At 34.4% G+C, this 25,672-nt stretch overlaps 1 protein-coding gene across 5 annotated transcripts in view; it reads right to left on the bottom strand.

The window, feature by feature from the left end:
* Window positions 1–25,672, bottom strand: part of LOC111051536 (sex peptide receptor) — a 343,318-nt gene that overhangs the window by 207,394 nt on the left and 110,252 nt on the right. The window contains exon 3 of one of the 5 annotated variants that reach the window (XM_039421250.1): window positions 4,467–4,514. The exons of 3 other annotated variants lie outside the window; for them this stretch is intronic. The gene's annotated coding sequence lies outside the window, so the exon portion shown is untranslated. The remainder of the gene's footprint in view (window positions 1–4,466; window positions 4,515–25,672) is intronic. One more of the 5 variants, XM_039421251.1, reaches the window with a different exon arrangement.

Here is a 25,672-nt window from a genome sequence, read left to right as displayed (position 1 = left end):
GACTGGTAATAGAACCTCACCTTGGCATTCCTGATCTCCTGCTGAGTTTTATTTCTCAGTCGTTTGTATTCTGCCCAGTCAGCTGCTGATTTAGAACGTTTGGCTCTACGGAAGACAGAGTCTCTCACTTTCTGCATCTCACGAATCTCTGGACCAAACCAAGGAGCAGGTTTCTTGTTAACTCCCCTGGTAACTAAAGGAGCATGTGTGTCATATAGGACCAACAAGAAAGTATTCAATTTTTCAATCATTTCATCCACGTTGGCAGTTAGGACAACTTCATACCATGGGATTGAGGCAGCATCCAACAGAAGAGAATTCATATCAAGATATCTGTAATTCCTGTAGGTGATGAACTCTTGTTTGGGTTTTGGAGGATGCAGTCGGTAGGCACAAAATATTAAACCATGTTTAGAAATTCCAGGGACAGATAGTTGTCAATGGTGAGCAACCAAACTTGCATCACCAACAGCATCCACATCCAGCCAGGTCTCAGCAGTCGCCGTGTGATGCGTTGCCTGCATAGGTAAAATAGACATATTACAGCAATTGAACATAGAAACAAAATTAGATCTTTTCACAGAAGATAAATCAAGTAGATTGGTATTAAAATCACCCATTACAATAACATGCTTGAAACCAATCATCAGGTCTAATAAAGATTTTTCAAATTCTCTAATAGAACCAATGTCAGGAGCCTTATAACAAACACATTCAAGCAAGTGAACCCCTCTTACAGAAACATTCAAGAACATAAACTCAGTCTGATTAGCAATCATGCTATCAGACACATGTAGAATGGTAACTGGAAGATGAGATATGACATAGACTGCCACACCACCTCCTCCCTTATGGAGACGGTCATTTCTAAACAGATAGTAACCTGTCAATTCGACACATTTATTACTTATATGTGGTTTCAGCCAAGTTTCTGATACCAGGACAAGATCCAACAAGCTACTATCAAATATTGTCCTAACCTCATCAATATGACACGGTAGCGATTGGGCATTGATGTGGGCAACCTTTAACAAGCCGTTGGAGTGTGAGAGAGCTTGACAGAGTGCAGACCGAACGGACGGAGCATGCTGGCCCGTGGAGGCGGGCTGGTCAGGAACCACGGCGACCGTCCGCGACGAGACCGCGGCAGTAGCGAGACGAAGGCCAGCACTACACAACCAGCGAGCAACACATGCACACACAACACTTTAACAAGCATTCATCATCAAATACAAACATCATCATTACTATTATTTCAATTAGTGGGGTACAAGTCCGACTCCTATATGGACTAAAGAAGCTTGTATTTTTAAATAGTATTGGGTAATAATAATTACTTCTTTCCAGTTCATAGAAAGGTATAGACGTATAGACGATAAACGAGCGAAAACTATAGTGTGAAATATAACGGAACAGTTAAAATTCAATAATTATAATACCATTAATACAATGTATAAGTACTTCAGATTCGACAGGGGAGAATATAGAATATGCTGCAATTCAACATGAGAAACCAGACACAGATCTACAATTAATCATAGATGAATATATTTATGTAATCATACATCATTATGATCAGTATATAAAATAGTAATAAGATAGTATTGGGTATTAACAGTATAAAATAGTATAGGGTAATAATAGCTACTTCTTTCCAGTTCATAGTAAGGTATTATAGACGTATAACAAGCGCAAACTAGTGTGAAATACAATAACGAATCAGTTGAAATTTTAGTAAATATAATACCATTAATATAAGTACTTCAGATTCGACAGGAAAGAATATAAAATATGCTGCAATTCAACATGAGAAACTATAAGCTACAGATCCACAATAATTGATCATAGAGCAATAGCTAAAAAGCAACAATTGTATACTGGTCGCTAAGAAATGCTATTCATGCAAATCAGGGAAAATATAGAGTGATAGCATTGGAAAAGCCAAATCCAATTATAAACCTGATTTTCTTATTTATCGTATATACACCTGATGAATATATCTATGTAATTATACATCATTATATGATCAGTATAAATGGAAAGTCATTCATAACATATTTTCAACTTCATTATAACGGTACGGTATTAAAGGGAAAGAAGTTTTAGAAGACTTCACAGAGTATGCATGACATTAGACATAACACCAATCATTGCAACAGTAACTATTACTCATAAAAATAAATAAACAAAAAGATTGAATAATAAATTATGAAAAATAATTAACTTACATCTTAGAATGTACTGTAATATCTTTAAGAGTAAATTCATTTGCAAAGTCTCAATATTTCAAATAAATATTCATGAATACAGAGTGCATCAACAGTCAACGTGAAGAGGGTGTTAAAAACCCAACAATAGTAGCTAATCGAGATCAGAGAGCCTAACAGCGGAACGAATCCGCATCCTTCACCCTCTCCCGCAACCCATTTCACAATTCCATCACTGGACCACACTTTGGAAAAGGCAAATTTCACCGCTGCCGCCTTGTAGACCTGCAATCGAAGCATTGTTAGATCCTCTTTTATTGTGATATTGGACCCCTTCAACATCTTCTTCCTTTCGAACACTCGCCGACGCTCCCTGTAGCCAGAAAAGCGCAAAATGATTGGTCTAGGACGCACTGTGCCGCTCGCATCCGGAGGCTGCCTCTTTCCGACTCTGTGCGAGCGCTGGATTCGTTCCAGAGAAAAGTCAACAAGCTGCAGCTTAGTCTTGAAAACATCAAGGACCAGTTGATCGGTGTCCTCATTTGGTCTTCCCTGTATCCCGAAAACCCTCAGACTCGTACGTCGCTGATACTGTTCTATATCGTCGTTGCAATGTTGAAAATCAGACTCGAGTTTCATCACCCGCTTTTTGAGAGCAGATACGCTCGCCGCTAGATCTGAGATCTCCTCCTCTAGTGATTTTAAGCGCAGTTGAAATTGCCTCATCGAAAACATCAGTAGCGACGGGATCTGCTTTCGGAGCCATGGTCTTATCAGGTCGTGCAAAGTTCAAAGATACAACTGCTCAAAACTCTGTTAGTAGAATCGGAACTCTAGATCTAAGATTTCTTGGCGTGCCCGACATACAAAAAAGTGTATACTCACGCACAGATAAGTCCAGTTGAGTAACGGAATACACCACTGCACGCACAAGAGAAAACTGAAGACGATAGTACCGAATAATGAATGAGTTAACTTCAAAAACCCATCGAAAACTACAAAACTTTAAGGAGCCGAACAGGACTATACTTACTACTCGATCATTACCCCCACTCCAGTTTGCTGGGAATATTAAGCAGATTATAGCCCTCTATATAAAAATCAATAGGTTTATCTCCGGAGTACCAGGTTTTCTTCAGTACTATTACTTCAAATGTTAATTTACAACCGTTAATACACACCATAAACTCATTAATTTTTTTAAAAACACTTCGAATATTCATATGGAAAAGGTTTAAATAATTAGCAGGATTGTTTTCATTAATTGATTTCAAATCATTGTACAAATAATCATTTATCTCCTCCATCGAAAACTCATCACTTCTTAAAGCTTCACATAGTTCATCGAAATTATTCATTTTAAGTTGATGATAACCGATAAATAGTCTCGATCGATAGACCACGATCTAAGCATTGATCTTCCAAACGAAACAAAACTAAGACATTCTCCATTATTCGCAAACCTTATCACCACCTTTTCCAATCGGTACTTGTGAGCCTCGAGCGCGAAAACTGTTCAATTGTTCTACTGATTTTAATTCAATAACTGGCTTTCCCTCCTCCCTCCTCATAAGAATTTTTCCGTCCTTCACCCAAAGAAATTTGAACTGCTTCTCCCTGTGTGCCTCTCTTGCCAACAAGAACAGCTTTCTCCTAGCTGGAGACAAACATTCATTTATATAAATCGGCTTGTCGGTGTTAAGTTCCACGTTATCCTGTTTCAACCTTCAATAGTTGTTGAACAAGCTTCAAATTTTTTGTTCTGATCCTCCTGCTTTTGCTCTGATTCCACAATTTCCACATGTCATACCTCCAGCGAATTTCCAAGATCAGCCTCCATACGTTTTTGATCTGTCTTCATCTCGTTAAGAATTTTTACGACATCTTCCAACGATTGTATGCTGCCGTCGATTCAGGAATTGATGATTGTATGGACATGCTTTTCCTGCGTTAAATACTGCAATCCTCACAACGTCACACTTGTTTATTATCACTTATAAACTTGACATCCTCGGATTTAAATCCTGCACACCCTGCATGCACTAGAGCGGTACATTCACTGCAAGCTAGCCGATCACAGTTCTGTCCCGTTCGGACTGATTTACAACAAACTTTACAAGACATGCTATTTTGGAGAAAAAAAAAATAAAACTTGAAACTCAAATATACCGTAATTAAAAAAGAGTTCCAACTGCAATTCACTGACCGAATTTTACAAGAAACAAAATACTTATCGCTTGACAATGACAGATAACGCACCGAATAGAAACGAAAATCAATCCTCTCTCTCCGAGGTCTCGGCTGCTACTGTCAAAGAGACAAATGAATTCATTGATAAATGGGAAATTCCACTCATAAGTTAATTCAAATTGTGAATAACATTCTAATGGATGGAATAAATTCCAAGTACCTATGAATAATATCCTAAAGAAAGAACATAATTTCAATAATCTCAAATTCAAATAATTACAATAGGCTTCATCATTGGAATATTAATCAACCAGGCTTATTGTAATTTTAATATTGACAAGGAAAGTAGAAATAGGTACTGCTATGTCAAGCTCAAGTGTTCTAAATGCTGATTCCGATACTCAAACTAAGTAGTGTCATACGTTTCAACATATCTCACGAAGCTTTATGCTTAAAGTTTTTCATTCTCCGGAAATAAATAATGTAACAATAGAAGCTGTTCGAAATTGTTATTATGTGCGATAAATTGTCCTGAAATGTGAGAGACATTGCAGAGTTGAGCAGTTATGTGATGAGCTATCTTCTCCAGGCAAGAGGAATGACTGGCATCGCTTTACAAATGTCCCGTAAAATTTTGATGTTCGTTGTGCATGTTTTGGTATTTGATACGCTTATTAATTCAATTTTCATGATGCCCTACTTGGAATGATTGCTAAACGTAATGGGCTACACTTCCCAGCAGACGAGAAAGTGCAATGAAAATAAATCTCACCATTTACATCTTGTTTCCTTTGTGGTGAAAAACTTGTGTTAGCTCTTGAAAATGTCAAACAATAATTTCAGTTTCTAAGAGTTATCACTCGTTCCAAGGACTTATCTGGAAACATCTGAAGTTGTAGAATAATGTCCAAGACATCTTGAAGTTGTAGAATAATTTCCAAGACACCAGCAAGGTTTTTCTAAAAGAGAAAGTAATTTGACATTCCACAGGAAAGCTTGAAAATTTAGAAAAAAGAATTTGAAGGATCCAGAAGCTTTATAGTTCATATTTTTGTAATCATCACATTTTTATATCAAACAAATTAAAAAAAAAAAACTTGAGTGTGTTGTGATTGATTCACAGAGGAATGCGAAAATTCCCATCACAAAGGCCCGGTTGCACAAAAGCCGGGTAAATTTTAATCCTGATTAATTTCAAGTGAACCAAATCAGAGAAGACCATTTCAAAAAGATCGCTCTACTGGAAATAATGAGGATTAAAAATAACCCGGCTTTTTTGCAACCGGCACTAAGTACCTGATTGAATGATTACGAAAGTTCAACAGATTGAACTCCCTCACTCACTTCCATCATCAACAGACGACGAAATCCTATTATATTAACCCAAAGACTACCAAATAGGGTCTATGAAGCTTGTCCTGTCAAATAACAAATAATCAATTTTACCATTGGGATAACATGTCCCAATACAAAAAACATGATAAAATGAATGAAATTTAGTGAACAGCTTTGCAATTTCAATTTCACATGTTATTATTGACATTTTATAAAGTGATTTACTTTCTTTCAACTCAAAATGACACTGCAAATCACATTAGAACAGTTTCATTCAGCACACAACTAGCATCTGACACATGCATGCATGAGAGCATAACCACAATATAACCTCAATTCACAATAATATGGCGATCAGATAGATAGATAGATAGATGAATAGCCTGCTATCGATAGATAGATAGATAGATAGATAGATTAAATAGCATCCACTGCTCACCTAGAACAGGGGGATCAGGAACTTGTCGAAAAATCTAAATGGTCGAAGAAAAAAAGGACACAGCCCACAGTAACAAATACACAAGATACAGGAAAAGAAAACATTATACCATTCATGTAGAGTAATATTCAATGTACTATTCCTTTGAGTAGAAAGCACTCTTGGGAAAATCCATCTTTAATTATTGAGATCTAAAGTGTCGTTCATTCACACTCTTCATGAAATCAGGTAATATATTATATAATTGGATACCAGAGCTTCTGGCGCATCTCTTATAGAAAGTGGAGCGATGCATCTCATCTCTCAACAAGTGTTTATTCCTGGTATTATGAAAATTAACATCATGACCACGAGTAAAATAACATTGATTTCTCTTAACAAAACAAAGGGCCTCCAAAATGTAGACACTGGGTGAAGGAAGAATTCTTAGACTTTTGAAATGGGGTCTACAACTATTCCTTTGTGACTCCCCAACCATTACCGTAATAGCTCATTTTTGAATCCTAGCTTTTTGAATAACTAGCTTACCCAGCGAACCTTGTATTGCCAAAAAGTCAATGTATCTCATGTCACACTTGACTTTATTTAAAAGTCATGAAATTTATCTGACAATCAATATTTTCATTTACATATCAATACGGACCTCCTATGTGCTTAGTCATGGAGCATTCATTATTTCGACATCAGAGTATTCAAAGAAAAATTCAATTCAGTCTGTTATTCTTCAGTAATATCAATGATTGCAATATGAACAACTCTCTCATGAATTTCTCAATGATTGGGGAGTAATAATAATTATTTGTATAGGTTGTTATGTTATTTTTCCATATCATGTGCCCTGCTTGGCCGCGGTCGGTAGAGCAAAGATTTTTGAGTATAATATTTCTCGTGACTCCTAAAAGAAAAATAGCACCAGTTTCTTAACAGCTCTCCTAGGAGCTTGAACAATTCTCTGCTTTCGCTGGCTGTAAACGTCGGCCGCTTTAACAGTTCACAGTTTTTGTGACTGATTTGGTAGACTACACAGATATAGATGCAGTAGAGGTAGACAGATATAAGGGCTCTGATTATCATACTAGACAATGCGGTATCACCACCAATGCCATTCACCACCATTCACCAAAGTGGTCAGCAATGAAAAATGATAACAAGCGGAATCAGAGGCGACACTCTATCAGAATACCTTATAAATTCTATTAATTTAAATTGCTGCTGCAACTTAATACTATGACCTTTGAGTTTCTTCGAATCAGATGTGTTGGTCCTGGATTATTTAAATAAATCTCGGGAACGTATAATTCCCAAAGATTTATTAATCAATGCTGTATATCGCCGATTGATCCAACTTTTCGGTGAAGAATACAGTTGGTTGATCATTTTAATAATATGTCAATAATAGTAATAAAATAGAATATTACAAGATTGGTCATGCATGGAGATAGGATAATAAATGAAGGGTACACCATTCAATAAACATAAAAATAATATAATTACATGATAAATTCAACAAGCAATGAAAAAAATATACAGCAACAAATATAAAACAATATGAGAATAAATATATATCAAACAATATCACAGATAGCTCACGACTTTTTTTCTTAGCACGAATTGTTACCATGTGCTTCTACGTTCAATCATTTAAGAAGGGATCTAGTCTTGTGCTCTATAAATTGGTGGCTGTCCCCGGTGACCTCTAGCGAGCAAGTGGGCTTGGACCTACCCCATTCTTTTCACAACCATACTTCCGTATTTTTAATTGCATATAATTTAAATATCTACTCGCATTGGTGCTCTCACTAGCCTCACTACTACGCTATTTTCCAGTGAGCCGTGAGCTTCTTTTTTGATATTATTATTCTTATAAGCATTTTAACCACGGACTGTAAAGCTCTACAGAATGTTGAGGAAAATGATTTGAAGAACTATTTTTTTTTTTCATACATATTATTCATTTAATTATTCAGTGAATCATTCCACTTAATTATCGGTTCAGCTAATGCAGTCAATATATCCAGTAAATTGTTGCTTATTTCAGTAATTTCAGTTCAGTTCTATTAATTCAATTTAACTGATCAAGTTTGTTCATTCACTCAGTTTTATTTAGTGAGTCATTTAATCCTCTTACTTTTAAATATTACTCTTTATCGTTGATTGGCTGGATGGTCAAATCTAAGACAGTCTTACATTTCCTCTTTCAAACTTTTCCATTCAGTCGAATCCATATATCATTTTGATGTCTTCATTGAATTTTATCTCTGAGTGTGAATGAAGAGTAGGATCTCAGGTGATTGAGTGATTGTGATCTGCTTATCTTTTGCATACCGTTATCTTGACTACGTCTCTCTTATCTGTTCCCCCAATTTTAAAATTATTTTAATCGGTAGGGTTCATCTCCAAGGCATGATAACAACAACGTTTTTTCTCTTTTCTACATTTTTCAAATCAATCTCATTTTCCTGTGTCATAATGGAAGAGGTTAACGCTCATACCTATATTTATCAGTATGCTGTTCATTGCCTTTTACTTGTCTCTTTTTTTCTAACCAACTACAGTATCTTGATTAAGTCATCTGCTTTCTTTTCTTCTATCAATCATTCGCTGTTTCTCTAGGATTTATTTCAACATTGTCTGCTGTAGAATGTTTATATTGATGGAGCCGAACTGCTTGGGCCATCTTATAAAGCGTTATCTTATTGTGTGATAGCGCTCGAGACCTATAAATTCCTTTCATTCCATGGTTTTGAGAACCATTCAAAATTATATTCTTACAATGTCTTCTAAGGAACGATTAGCTACAGCTGGTACCAATCAAGTACGGTACATAACGTCAACTCCAAACCATCGTTTTAATACCAGTACCATAGCCTATTATCTAAATTAAGCCATGCCAGTACACAATTGATCACAGGGTGACGTGTTTATTATACAGCAGGTAACTTTATATGCTAAATTATAAGTGGCCACTCGGCAGAAAATTTCAAATCATGGGTCTGTGAAATGGATTGATAAATAATTATTATTAGACCCCGTATCAAAATTTCTGGTCAAAAACCATCCCCAATATTCACACAACATCCCTAAAGTTTTATGCCGTTTTGTCAAGTAGTTTTCAAGTCTGTGGGGAACAAACAAACTAACAAAGAAACTTACAAACAAACTCACAAACAAACTAACACACAAACAGACATTCTTTTTTTATATAATATAGAGATAACAGAAGCGATTTACTACAGAACTTATGAATTAATGTTGTGTAGCTTATAATTGAGCTGAAATCATGTGTCAGCGCATAAAGTATGACTGTCTAACAATCTGTGTGACAACTGCCGAATAATAGTGTTTTGGATAGTGTTAGGGTATTCAAGATTTATTCCATCTTTGATTCCGTCTGATATGATTCATCATAACATAATTTGATGAATGGATCTGATTGAAGGTGAGATTAAATTATTTAATAATTCCATGTTCATAAAATATTTACGTGTAATATATTCCATAATATATTTTTCTATTCGTTGGATATTGGTAGCGCCAAGGTCAATGGTAAGTGCTGGCAGGATCTCACTGCCCAAGTTGAAAGTAATATCACATAAAAAAATATCTACTTTGGCTCAACACTGAGCTTCAAAGGCAAACGGAGCAGAGAAAAAACAACAGTACAATAACAGTAGATACAAATTCTTCATACTTCAAGAATATCTCATGATAAAAATTCTAATAATTCAATTCCATTGAACTCTCATCGATACAGTGATCATTTTGAACGACTATATGGGATGAAATTGGCATGAATTGGCAATAAACTGGGTAATTTATTCGTCATTTTCGATCCTTAACATCACATTTCTCCGAAAGTTCATGATCCGTTATAATATTGAATTAATTTATTGTTATCAATTCCCATTACTCTTGTCAAGAATATTGACTGAGTGATACCTTCGATTGACTGAAGTGGAGCTTCATAATAATAAGGAAAGTGAGTAAATAGCTTTCCCAAAAAGCCTTCAGCAGTTTGTGATATCTCAGACAAGAAGAATTTAATGTGGTGGGAAAGACCACGCCATTAAAGAGCAGATCATCAAGTTGATATATCTGAGTTGTTAGGGGAAGTGAGTTCTGTTGATTGGAGTGGTCTTTCCCACATTCCAGACCACTTTCAAGATAACCGATCTTGAAATGTTCTGGGTTTTCTCCTGAAGATGCAACATAACTCTTTCCTATCTTTCCAACCATATGCTATACTCCAGAGATAGAACTATACCTTCACGTCAATTTTACTCATCGCCGTACATGCAGTCATTGAACAGGATAGTACACCATAGAGATCCTAGTTCATGCTAATGATTATTAGTACATATTTTTACCTTCCACTCATGACGAGTGCTTATCATTCATTCAATGAACAATCTAACTCTTCTTGAAACAAAATAGAATGTTGTTGATTTTTTCCATATCATATTTAAATGAACTGGCATCATATTTCCATTTCATCTTCTCAATACTTGATTGCTTGATTGCAGTTTTGCATGAGAGTACTGCAATTATTGGTATATATCATGAGAGTATATAATAATTTTATCAATGGTGTCGGTGCATTTTTTTTCAAATTGTTTTGCTCATCATGGAAATTATTCTCTTTTTTTCTTATATAAACAGACTTTATTGTACGGTGTTCTGGGAGTCCTTCCCCTGTGCATGGAAAATCGCTTTATTGGTGTAATGTTCTGACCTGATGTCGCAGTATGTCAGAAGTATTGGGAGGAAAAAGGAGTTAAAATTAATATCAGTGGAAATTGAACATGTTCTTGCACTGCAACATTGGGGAACGCGTTCTTGAATACTATCATTCTCATGTAACCTATTATATATAGTCAATATTATTATTCTCTTGAATCTGAAAATTATAATAACATTCATCCACTTTACTTTTCATAATGAGAGTACTTGAAACGGAATTCCAAAAGATGCAACAATTTGGAATACGTGAGCCTGAAGAACACATTGACAAAAACAGATTGAGTGTATGAGGCTGTGTAATGTATGTTTCCAGAAGAGTTCTTATGTTAAACTATATGGAAGCGAAGTGATTGGTTTCCTCTCGAATAGTTTTTCTCTCTCTTCAGGAGCCTAATGAACAAGTTTATCATCCTATTGGAGAAGATATTGTTTGAGAATATCGATCTCTGATGTAACGATGTTACAGTTGATCCTCTATCCTATTAGATCACGATGATCACTGATCACGATGAGAAGTATATCAAGTTGGAAACGGCCATTGCAGAGCTTGAAAAAACAATTCTCAGCAACGAGAGGAGGTTAATTTTCTTCAGCAGAGGTCGAGGATTGAAAACTTAGAAATTGGGGGTTTACCACGAACAGAAAAGGAAAACATTTATGAAATATTGGGGGCTGTTGCTAAGTTGATCGGGGTCTCATTTAAACAGGAAGACATTGCTATAGCTCATAGAGTGCCGAACGCTAGAGGTGATAGTAATATCATCGTTAAATTTGTTGCAAGAAGAGTAAAGTTTTCGTGGCTTGAAGCGGCGAAAAAGAAAAAAGACATTAATGCAATCGATCTTGGTTTGGGGCTCCCTGGATCTTCTGTGTACATCAACGATCATCTGTCTCCTTACAACAAACAGCTTCTTGGAAAGGCTAAAGAGTAAGAAAAGGGGAAAACTGGAATTTGTTTGGGTCAAGAGTGGAAAAATTTTCGTTAGGAGGGATGCGGCGTCCCCAGCCAAGCAAATACTGTGAGAGGCCTCTTTGGAAAAGCTTAGTCAAGGATAGAGTGGTTTGAGTGTACTGAAAATGATGCTCTTAAACTGTGAGTAAGAACATTACTTGAATGATATTTATTTTTCCTTCCATTAAGACTATGATACTCTTTTTACATAAGTTATTTTGCAAATAGATCCTAGATCTCTGTTGGTTCATTTAGTTGTAAATCGGTAGTTTGAACGGGGATGTTTCACAGAGACAAGTTCTCACAGACACAAGTAGTGTTTTTGAACGATATTAGTGTCACAGAGACAAGTTTCACAGGAGCAAGTATTTCTATAAATGGCAGTCTCACAGGAACAAGTTCCCACAGAGACAAGCAGTTTCATAGAGACAAGGTCTCCGTCCAAAGTAGTAGCGCTATAAATGGCAGTCTCACAGAAGCAAGTTCTCACTGAAACAAGGTGTTTCACAGAAGCAAGGTCAGTGTCGTAGAGACAAGGTAGCGAATGTAGGAAGAAGTTAGGCGTGTTGCCTACATCTGAACTTGAAGGCACTCCATTATTTGTTCTAGTAAATTGAATGTCTGCTGTTTTTCAATCATGCAGGTATATGTTTATGATTGAAGGTTTATCATATTAGATAGGGATGGGTTGGTAACCTATTAGAATTAGATAGAAGATAGATAGAATTATGAAGATAACTTAAATAAATAAATTGAGTTCTATGCAAATGTAATATATTTCTACCAAACTCCAAGATAACTATTCCAATATATCTAATGAGTATATATTAAACCTTCTACCCGGAAGAATAATCAATATGAATATGAAATGGAATATATAAAGGCCAAATAGCCTACCACTGACCTATTCATCACCGCTTCTTAAAAACCACATGGCCAAAATGGTTTTTCATTATAATTCCTTCTTTCGTAATAAATTGTTTATGCTTTTGTACTCCTGAGCGAAGCTCGTTCCCCGATATTATGAGCTAATCATATCTTCTTTTTCCAAGCTGCGGTCTCGAATTGTAAATTCAAATTAATATAATATTAACTTCAGACAGTCACAGAGTAAAGCTGCGTTAACACCAATAGATTCTATAGATTCTATTAGATTGAACATAACTTATCATACACATGATGAACATATGTGTTTTTCAAGTGCCGTTCAATCTATAATAATCTGTGAGGATTGGTGTAAACGCCGCTTTAGATGCCAAGATTTATCATGGCGTTCCGAGCTACGGATGATAATGTCAATGAAAAACTTCATTTTCCTCATGAAATCTTTCCCATAGAAATTTAACAGATTGTTGTTCGACAAGCGTCTCTACATGTTACAAAATGAAAATCCCAGTGAAAAACAAAAAGTGCCACTTGATAATTCCCAAATCATCTTTTTAATCGTAGCTCTGATTCAACTGAGCAATAACTTTCTGAACTTACTGAGTTAATATTAAAAATTATCATAAGCGCAATGGGACTTGGGATTCCATCAATTCAGGATAAGTATTATATCGGTATACATTTTTACAGGATTGAAGTAGTGCAACATTTAGATTAGCACACCAATAGATTTTATTTGTAACAAAGTGAGTTCATTACTTTCATATATGAAAGTTCTACTTTTTCCATTATGATATAGTATATTGACGACTACTGCAAAACATTGTCTGGTAGCCCTGGTAATGTAATGTAATATAATATAATGTAATGTAATATAAATGTGATCGTATTGTAGATTGGAAGTCTCCAACCAGCCTGATCAGATTTCTTAGTGGGGCCATTGGCAAACATTTTAAAAAATACCTGATATTATAACAATGACTTTATTCCTAGTAGATAGCATTTGTAGTAGATGGCAAAGGATTCTCGTTACCACATTGCAAAGGATGTTCAGTGAGGTCTACTGTTATCTGGACTACTAGAGTATTGTAACTCCTAATGTCAGATTGAGTAAGAGCTTGAAATTTATCCCTATTTAGTGTACTCCATGTTCAATATCTGCCCCTATCTTATATTAGAAGAAACTGGCCTCTGAATAAATTAAAAAACGCACTAAATCTAATTCTGAATGAAAATGCTTATTATTCCGTAAATTAATTCTCAAATTGTTTAAAATATGATATTCAGTGCTGTGAGTTTATAAATAGTTTTTTTTTTCAATGTATGACTTAATTTATTCAATTGTAATGAGTAATGATAATTATGACTTGATAAGACTGATTTGATGAATCTTATAATTATGAAGCTTATAATTAAATAACGAGTTTAGAGCACCGGGAAAATGGGATTTATATTTTATTATAATAAATATTCAAAATTACGTTTCCAACCGACAATTACTGTCTTTTTGTCATGTACTTAAAGTTACTGAAAACCATATCGGTTGGGACTGATCAAGGTTTATTTAGGGTGGTTTTAATTATTAGTTTTTGTGTTACAAATAGTTCACCTAGATCTAGATGGCTATTGAAACATTATTGATCTAACTAAAGCATGATATTAGTGTCAAAGATAGAAATCTGCGTTTCAATTCATTATCATGTGTGTGATAAGAGAGAGAGAGAGAGTGAGAGAGAGAGAGAGAGAGAGAGAGAGAGAGAGAGTGAGAGAGAGAGAGAGAGAGAGAGTGAGAGAGAGAGAGAGAAGTGAGAGTGAGAGAGAGAGAGCCCGAAGGAAAGGGTATGTGTGAGAGAGTGATGTGGTTGAGTGGGAGTGAGAAAGTTCGATATATAGCCCAGTCAATAAAGGTTTTTTCGATCCGAAAATTAAATAAAAGCTGAATCTTTTACCATCGATAGAACCCTCCCAGAGGGTCATTCTCCCAAAAGTCCCAAGAAATCCCCTTGGAGCTTTCCCCCCTAGCCCCCCTCAAAGTTGAAAAATGCAGGTAATCACGGAAAATCAATTATCTCTGTACCCATTGATCGGAAACAGTTCTATTATATGCCATTCGATTTGTTACATTATGGACTACAATATTAGTTATATTCATTTTTTCAATAAAATTAACAGTTTTCTTGATAAAATTATATATATGTGAAAATTTAGGGGGTTTGCGATTTGATTTTTTTGTTTTCTTCGGTTAACTTCAAAGCAAGTAGTTTTAAAGAAAAATGAGTCGAATAATTAATGTAGCCACTCTCATTGCAAATTCATTGATGTATATTGTTATGTATTTGCGATTCGATTTGAAACAGTCGAAGCGGAACGGCGCGGCTGACTCTTAGCCATAGTAAACAGCAAACTGGAAATCGATTATCTCTGTAACCATAAATCGGAAAAAAATCCATCATATGTCATTCGATTCGTTAAATTAAGGACTACAATATTAGTTGGATTCATTTCCTCAATTAATCGAACAGTTTCCTTGATAAACTAATATAATGTAAAAATTTAGGGGTTTTTCGATTTGATTTTTTGTTTTCTCCAATTAACTTCGAAGCAAGTAATTTTAAAGAACAATGTGACGAATAATTATTGTAGCCACATTCATTGCAAATCCATTGATGTATATTGTTATGTATTTGCGATTCAAGTTGACGCTGTGGAAGGGGAAACAGCCGACGCGGCTCACTCCCTTCACCATAGTAAACAGAATAATACTGCTGTCTACGTGTCTACATTGCATCTCATTTACACTATGGCGCTCGAAACAATTAATTTTGTCTATTGTTTTGACATGCGCTGTATATGTATTTTCACTTTTCAATACTCTAAAAAAATATTACAATTTTCTTGATTCAACCATGCTCATGATAAAAATTAGGATTTCGTTGTTTGCTCACAGAATTTATTATATTAATTTGAAGTGTGCCTTCTCCATACGAGTCAGAGGTAACACAATTTGATAACTCTAGTTTCAGATATTGATGTTTTTCAACGAAGTTTCATGATATATTATGTGTCCAACTCCTTCATCTTATCCTTATTTTGTGAAAAATGAAGATTCAAAATTTCTTTTCATAGCTTTTCTTGTGTTTTCTCTTGTTTCATCACTCTTTATAATTCAAACACTTGATAATGGGATGAATATCATCAGATCACGTGAACAAAAAAAATAAAAGGGTAGGCCTACCTGAGATACTAGATGGAACACTGTACTCCTGATAAATTGAAAACTTTCAAGCTGAAAGTAGATTAATTTGTTGCATATTCGGTTCAAATATCAACAAATGTTACCAAATATTACCAATATTATCACATATAGTGAGAACGAATTACTCTGAAGCTTTCTATTCTCACTGAACATGAAGAGGCAATACCAAGCCAGAATTGCAGTTCCGTTCACAATCATTATCAGAGCTTTCAAATTGATGCTATGTAAATTTAACTATAGATGCTATTCCCCTCTCACAATTTCCCTGTTTATCCTTATCGTGATTCAGAATGAAGTAGTTGATCTCTATAATCACAAAAATCAATGTACAGTACCTATAATAAATAGTAAAAATAACAAATTTTTTAGTAATAATGCAACTTTTTCTAGGTACGAATTTCAAGGCTCTTAAAATGACTTTTTCTCAATCACAGACAGAAATTCCAATGATCATCATAATAGTAATTCAGTGGAAATTTTTGTATTGTACATTGTTCGACGTAAGATAAGCTACATCTTTAAGGTAATCAACGTATTTAGGATTATCATGTTTATGAATGAAAGCGAGACTGTGATAGAAGATTAGTCAAACTGAAATATAAACATTATATACAATGCATATTTCTGATCAACTATAATTACAAATGATAGTATCAAGCCGAAATGAATTGAGCAACTGAATTTCAAAGTTACTATCCACTGTTCAAATTGCACTGTGATTTCCTTTTACTTCCAAATGGATTGAATTGTCTCACTCTTCAACGTAACAATTATTGTAAAAAAACCAGTGGAATGTGAACGTCATCCAAATAGCATTTGAATTTCAATTTTCAGATCATGGAATTCATAAAAAACTAATTCTTGAGAGAATAGTGATGAATTGCAGTGCAAATAACATTGATACAAAGCGATACAATGAAAATCAAAATCGATGAATTTAATACTGGACATCAAATTTATATTACCGTTAATTTATATTAATTATGAAGCTTATAAAATGTAAACCCAACATTTGAAATTTTCTCTACTGGAGCAAAACATCGATAGAAAATAAAGGAGAGCCCATTAAGCACATAAGCACAATACAAAAGCCCTCAGAAAATTTATGTCTATCCATCACTGTTGTATGGGGCTCAAACTTGGACACTGACAGCTGAACTTGACAAAAGATTAGAGACAACTCAGATAGAAATGTCAAGAAGTATAATCAGGCTTCGACTGCAACAGAGAGTTAGAAACACGGAAATATTGAAAATATTGGGCGAAGACATCCACGGTATGGATACCACGGGAGAGAACCAGAGGAAGGGGACGACCAGCACTCCGGTGGAAGGATGAACTTTCACAACGAGTTGGAGATTTGTGGCTGACTGAAGCTAGAGACAGGAGAAGATGGGCAAAATTTATTGACAGACTCTGAATTGAAAAGTGAAAAATTTTATAATTTGAATTAATGTGAAATTGTATTTGTTGCCAACCACATATATAACTTATCTCATAAGATAGGCTTTTGTTCTTTCAAGAATGTAAATAAAGCTATTATTATTATTATTATTATCAATGTATCAATTAATTTTTTTTTACTCAAGATTGACAACTATTTCTCTTTTGATATGATTTGAATTGGAAATTATTATTTTGGGATCACTGATTGATTATATCAATGTACTATTTCTATGGTTTTTTAATATAATGTAAAACTTGACTCCTCCAGTCAAACCTTCTTCAGAAGGATTTGGAGAATTCATGATTCGTCTGGTTTATAATATTTGAAATTTTCCACTGAAAAGGAATCTTTTTATCTTTTGTCATTCTTGCTGTTTTTTTATTATTCGTCATTTGTTTTGATTGTAAGATTTATTTTGATAAGTGTATTTTTCATTTTTGTTTGTTATATTTTCTATAATAAACTCCCTTCTTCTGGGGGTACCAGGACGAAGGAAAAAAGAAAAGGAAAGGATTATTATTCTACACTAATATCATCCAGTACTTTTTAGAGTAAAAATTTAGCCCAACATTCACAACTATATCATAATGTTTCCACTTAAGAATTACTTCTAAAGCTGCGTTTACACCAATAAACATTCTGTTGATAACTTAATCTTTATAGATTCTACAAGCCATCAGGCTCGCTTCGCTCGCCATATCCGTCTAGCCAGGGGCTCCGCCCCCATGCTGCATGTGGACCTCAGCGGAACCTCTGTACCGAATTCTGGACCCTCGACTGGATTGTCCAAAAATGGGATCAGCGGGCTCGCTTCGCTTGCCTGCATGTAGACCTCAGCGGAACCTCTGTACCGAATTTGAACGTATTATGTCAATTTGATCTCGAAAAACACCTGTTACTATATCGGCGTATCTTCGGCGAACAAAATTCTTCCACCTCAGCTTAACCTGTGTACTGAACTTTTTTTTATATATTTCCATCAATTATTGAAAAAGGTAAGGAAACGCAGAAAAGCTGAGAAAACGCTAATTTTGGGCGTATCTTAGGCATTATTTCAAATTCCTTCTAACACAACATTATTGCACCCCAGCTGAGCTTCTGTAGTAAATTTGAACATTTTCTGTTTATTTGTTCTCGGTAAAGCTGAGAAAACGCTAAAAAAGCAGATTTTGGCGTATCTTTGGAAATTTTTCCAATTCCGTTCTTATTGCGCCTCTAAAGGGCCAACTGAACACACCTACAAAATTTGAAATGTTATGTCATATTTTTATCATAGTTAGGATGATCCAGTCGGGGGTCCAGACTAAACATCTGGCTAAACGGATATGGAGAGCGAGCGAGCCTGACGGCTAGTAATATAATATTCCCAGGGATAGCTCTGATTGAAGTAGCAGTACCCAATCTATTTTTCCGCGATGAATCAGGACCTCCTAAATAGGTATTTAAGAGGTACTGGATAAATTGATATTTAGGAGGTCCTGGATAAATGCATCTCAATCTTCAACTTGGTGCCAACCTAACAAAGTCAACTCAACTTAATGCCAACTTTTAGTTACCAGAACAACAAACTGTTTCGAAGAGGTACTCTCTCTAGATTACAGTTCTATATTAACATATGGTATGGACATTCCAATTATAACAGTTTAAGATATTGGAATAAGAAGAATATACATGCTGAAAGAAGAACTTTAAACCTTTAAAAACCATCCTTAGAGTTAAAATATCGCCAAAAGATCCCTTAGTGCGCCTTTAAAGGGCCAACTGAACATACCTAACAAATTTGAACGTTTTTGGTCCGGTAGATTTATAGTTCTGTGAGTGAGTGAGTGAGTGAGTGAGTCAGTCATTCAGTCAGTGAGTGAGTGCCATTTCGCTTTTATATACAGGGTGATTCTTAATTATGGTAAAATAATTTAACACGACTCTGACTTTGACAGGCTGATTGAAGCCGGACTGTTATCTGACAATCAGTATTTTTAATTACATACGGACTTCCTATGTGCTTAAAACTACCGTTTAAATACCAGTGAACAATTTTATCACAGAGTGACGTGTTCATTACAGCTGGTAAGTTCATATGCTGAATCATACTAGTAGTTCTGTAAACAGTAGACCTCGCGCAGTTATAAACCACAGCCTCATCTTATACTGTCCATCGAAGTAAATCCTGTCTGTATGTTGTGTCGGCGAGATATGGGTGTGAAAACGGCTAAGCGCTGTTGGGGTTGGTGTATCAAAAATGATAACATCAAAAGCTAAAATCTTTCAAGACATACTGTCAACAGGACAGCCTGAGTTCAAAGCAGAGAAAGTTCGAGAGACAATACTATGTTATTTTAGTTATTAATTACATGCGCTATTGCACACAATCGATAGTTAATTTATTTATTTATTAACAATGGAGACATCGGGTTACACCAAATATGTCTCCTTAACAAAAAAAATTGTACAGATACAAAAGAAAAAAGAAAAAGAATACGAAATTATGCAATAATAAATTATACAAACAATGAAAATACCACCTAATTCGAAAATGAAAATCACGAAGATTCCAAATACTTATGAAAAAAGTGAAAATGAAACAAATTGAGAATTCAAAACTTATAAAAATCAAAGAATATAATAACAAACAATGAACAAAAATTTTATCAATAGAATAAATAACTGAAAGACGTCCCAAACCATATGCACATCCACACTGATACACCAACTATTTATTCGATCAGGTCATGTTTACACAAGATTTAATTATTATCATAATGACGCTTTCCGGAATTTAGTGCAAGAAAACCAGGAAACATCTAGGCGGCCAAACAAGCTGTTATAAGTTCTTTGCATCCTATCTGATAGTGCATAAAAATTGCATTCAATGAGGCATGCAATTTATAGTCTTCACAGCTGCGGATTTTTCATCAAGTTACATTGAGATATTGAATTGCATGCGTCATGGCATGTGATTTATGATGAACTCGACAGCTGATTTATGATGAATAATATTTTATAGTCTGATTTTTACTTTCCTTGTCCTATTACCATAGGTAAGAAAAGTACTGCTTTCCAAAAAAAATTAAGGTACCCTAATTTCAAGTTTTCTATACGTTTCAAGGTCCCCTGAGTCCAAAAACATGATTTTTGGGTGTTGGTCTGTGTGTGTGTGTGTGTGTGTGTGTGTGTGTGTGTGTGTGTGTGTGTGTGTGTGTGTGTGTGTGTGTGTGTATGTGTGTATGTCTGTGAACTCCTAATTAACCGATCGACTTGAAATTTCAAACTCAAGGCCCTTATACCATGAGGATCCGACAATAAGAAATTCAATGAAATTGAATTCAAAATGGCGGTTTTCACGGTTTTCTCGAAAACGGTTCTAACGATTTTCTTCAAATTTATACCATGGATAGCTATTTATAAGCCCTATCAACTGAAATGAAACTGATTTCTGAGAAAATTTCAGGAGCTCCGCAATATTCTTGAGAAAAATGGTTGATAATGACTAAAAATCCATGTTATTCTTGGTTTTCTCGAAAACGGCTCTAACGATTTTTTTCAAATTCATACCCTGTATAGTTATTTATCAGCTCTATCAACTGGCATGGGTCTTCTTTCTGGGAAACTGATGGGGGGTCCACCCCATCCTTGAGAAATAAACTTAGTAACCTCCTTCTCTTGCATGAGGTAGGTAGGTAGCGCATTTCATGAAAATAACACATAGTCGAGTTATTTCATCTGTAGAACAGCTGTTTCGACGTCTTTTAAGGAATGACGACTGAAAAAACCATCGAATTTCACAGTTTACACAAAGGAAAAAGTACTCTGAAAACAATTATATATAGGCTACACATATACAGAAGTCTGATCGTAGTTTCAAATATGAGCAAGGAAAGTTGTGTGAGTGTACCACACCAGATTTTTATTCTAATATTGGCATATGAAGGTGGCTCCTTTTCACTTTTCTTGCCCTATTACCAGAGGTAAGGAAAGTATTGCTTCCCACAAAAATTCAAGGTACCCTAATTTCATGTTTTCTATACGTTTCAAGGTCCCCTGAGTCCAAAAACATGATTTTTGGGTGTTGGTCTGTGTGTGTTGTAAGAATATAATTTTGGATATTCCTCGAAATCTTGGAATGAAAGGAAATTGATAGGTCTCGAGCAAGCAGCTGTATTATTATCACCAGATATGGTGTCAACAGTCTAGATTAGATAATAACGGCTTTCAAGGCTATGATTTTGAACAGCCAAATGAAAATAAAAGTATTATTGCTATTCATTTAATACTATAGAATATATAATATTTTGAGGTTAGGTTCTTTTGTATTCACTAGTCGGCGTCCTAAGAAATCGGTCGAGCTATATAATTTGAGAATTAGCCAGACACCTTGTGGCAAATTAGTTGCATATAAATAGCATTCGCTTAGACTATGATCAGAGGGTTCAGTAAACAAGCATGCAAAATCAATGTAAACAAAAAAGAGTTTTTGAAAACACAAAAATATTATTATAACAAACGAGCATGAACGAGGTATAGAAAACAAAACAAAAAGATGAAGGAAATGGGATGTAACTTTATTCAGCACATGGATACATGATGTAATTTTAGGAAGTACCAATCACAATGCAGTATTTGACCGGCGGTAAAAGCAAATTAATTTTAAATATACACTTATTATTCATATAAACAATAAGAAATTGTAAGCTTTATAGAACATATAGATTTATGTCACATATGTAAAATAAGAATTTAGGAATAGAATATTCACTCTTTAAATTCAAAATTCTTTATTCAAAAAAAAAAAAATTCAAATTCTTTATTCAAAAAAAAAATAATTATACAATCAAATGCATTCCAAAAATCAAATACAATATTGTTTCCTAATTTCTAATATGTGTTCCCTATAGGCTACCCTGTGTGGGGACACTTGAATATATATAATAAAATATTTATATACAAATTTAAATATTATATCATGAAGAACATAATAATTGAATATGGTATTATATTGAAATAAATCAATATGTCAATATTTATAATCATTCTTGCACACATTCATACGCACACACATTCACATATGCGCACACATTCATACGCACACACATTCACACATGCGCACAAACACACACACACACACACAACACACACACACACACACACACACACACACACACACACACACACACACACACACACACACACACACACCACACACACACACACACACACTTACACAAAACTTAAAACTATGTACGGAGTGGTTGCTGTTTTTTTTCATATTTAGTTCAATTTTATTCATAGTTAACGTTTCGTTTTTTTTTCAAAGTGCTGATGTAATTATACCATAAATGAATGCGTTTTGAAGAAAGATACAGTGATTGAAATTTGATACTGTCTTACTGTTTACGCATACCGGACGGGATTTGTGAGTTCAATGATCTTTGATTGTTGCAGTGTACATGTCGTGTAATGTGTAAATTATACTAAATTTAGACCTATATTAATTTAGTAAAAAAATCATTCGGGTTGTCTAGTTGTAAAATGAGTTTCTTGATTTCTTTTCTAAATAAATGACGTGACGTTATTTTCCTTGTTGTTACTGGAAGTGAATTGAATATTTTTATAGCTATGTATTTGAAGTGTCGTCTGGAATGTTCTAATCTTGGTTTTGGGAGGTTAATGTCCTGTGAATTCCTGAGGTTTATTCTTTCTCTCATCTGTTGAATATCGAAATTATTTTCAGCTAAATCTAGCAATGCTTTGGATAGAAAAGAATGTCTCACTGATAATATTGACAGTTCTCTGAAGAGCATCATTGAACTATATTGTTTAGGTTTATTACAAATTATTTTTAATATATGTTTCTGACCAGTAATCACAGGTTTAATATGAACATTGTATGCACTCCCATAGCATATTATTCCATAATTTATTCTAGAACCAATAATTGCATGGTATAATTGTAACAATACTTCTTTTGGACATAACTGTCTGAGGTAATAGAACTTCCTTATGTATACAAATAACTCATTTTTTATCTTCTGTACATGATCTGACCAAGTGAGCCTACTATCCAATATGAGGCCCAGATATTTAACTGTACGTGCTTGTTTTATAGTTTCACAGTTACACAATAAATTATTCACCTGTTGCGCACAATCTAATTTATGGAAGTAAATACTAGTTAACTCCTGATCCGTGTTTTGAAGATTAAATTGTATTATATTAGATTTGTCTGTGTTGATGTTAATTTATTTTCGCAAAACCACCACCTAAGGTGCTTAAGATCCATTTCTAATTTATTTTTAAGTTCTTGATTTGTTTTGGCCGAATAAAATATAACTGTATCGTCTGCAAAAGATGTAATCTTTCCCTGTAAGTCACCATCCGTCAAATCGTTAATAAAGACCAGGAATAAAGTACTTGATAACACTGATCCTTGAGGAATACCTATGGTAATGTCCCCGGGTTCACTCAACGTATCGTTAATTCTGACCCTTTGACTCCTATTAGATAGGTAGCATCTTAACCAATCATTGGCAATTCCTCTTACTCCTGATAAATCAAGTTTTTTTAGAAGCATGTTTTTATCAATTGCATCATATGCTTTAGATATATCAAGAAACAGAGCTGCACACTTATTATTAACACTAAAACTGTCATTTATTTTTGAAATGAGATTTTTAATTGCCGCTTCTGTACTTCTTCCTTCACGGAAACCATATTGGTTATCACTAAAAAAGTTATTATTCTTATAAAAGTTTTCAAGTCTAATCTTGAATATTTTTTCTAAAATCTTGGAAAAAACCGGTAAAAGTGAAATTGGGCGGAACTGATCTATGTTTTTACAATTTGGCTTTTTAGGAATAGGTATAACTACGCTGTGTTTGAACATGCTTGGGAATTTTCCTTTGGCGATACTTAGGTTAATTAGATCGGTTAATTTGTTCAAATAATTCATGTAAGTTTTTTTAATCATGCTTGTGCTTATCCCATCTACACCTGGCGAAGATTTATTTTTCAATTTTCTTATTGTACTTGCTACTTCCTCCGGATTTGTAGGGCGGAGAAAAATTGAATTTGTTGGAGAATTGTATGGAAACCTTATTTTTGATATTCTAGCAGACTCTTCCCTAGTTTGCAATGTGGTTTGTTCTAATTCATCATTCATTTTATTCACAACATTTAGAAAATAAGAATTAAACGAATTAGAAATTTTATTACTATCATGTATGCTATTTCCCTGCTCATCAAAAATCAGTTTTAGTGGTTCTTTATTTTTTTTCAATCCTATTAACGCGTCAATTGTTTTCCACGTCTTTCTAATGTTTCCCTGGCTTTCTCTAAACAGTTTTGAATAATAATATTGTTTTCTTTCTCTCAGTTCATTACGTAAGTTATTTTTGAGGTAGTAATATGATATTGTTGTTTGGACTATTTGACAGTTTTGAATTACATCATAGCAGGGTATTTTAAATCCACCAATGAAAGTGGATATTTAAATTTCATGTAAATTGGGAAGTCGGAAGTGTGGTTCTAGAAGAATAAGGGAAGATCCAAGCCCACTTGCTTGCCAGAGGTCACCAGGGACATCCACCAATTTAGAGAGCACAAGACTAGATCCCTTTTTAAATAATTTTACGTTTAAAAATCTAAAGTTGTTTGAATAATTAGAAATTGAATTTCATAAGATTCAGTGGAGTCGTAGTATGGGATGAGTCATTAAATTTGAATAATCCTATTGAAGAAGACAATAGCAGCCCACCAGAAAGGCCTGGGACATCGAAACGAATCCGGATTGCCATCATAATTGTGAAAAATTGACACATCAGTTCATTTGAAAAAGTTATCAAGGAGGGCCCTTAGTGCTACAAGTAAATCACAATTGAATGAAGCTAGCTCGTCAAAGGGTTATTTAAATACTAAAAGTAATATCAATACTTACACAAGTCTTAAAATGTAGAAGGAATATTCTTAAGAACTATCTATGAGATTAACTATTCAAATATGCAAAGATGGAATATTTATTGATAATTGATTTATTATAATTATATGCTCACTCATATAACTTTTCTTATCAGTAATTTATAAGAAGTTTTATGAAGCTCATGCTCATGAGATAAATTGATTCATCTGATTTCCACCAGAGGCCGAACCCAAACCCTGAGAGATATAATATTTCAATATTTAATATTGGAAATAAGACTTAAAACTTTTATTTGACAAGCAACAGCAA

This window comes from Nilaparvata lugens, chromosome 2, assembly GCF_014356525.2.
Source record: "Nilaparvata lugens isolate BPH chromosome 2, ASM1435652v1, whole genome shotgun sequence".
NCBI lineage: Eukaryota > Metazoa > Arthropoda > Insecta > Hemiptera > Delphacidae > Nilaparvata > Nilaparvata lugens.
This window is presented reverse-complemented; position numbering and strand designations above follow the sequence as displayed.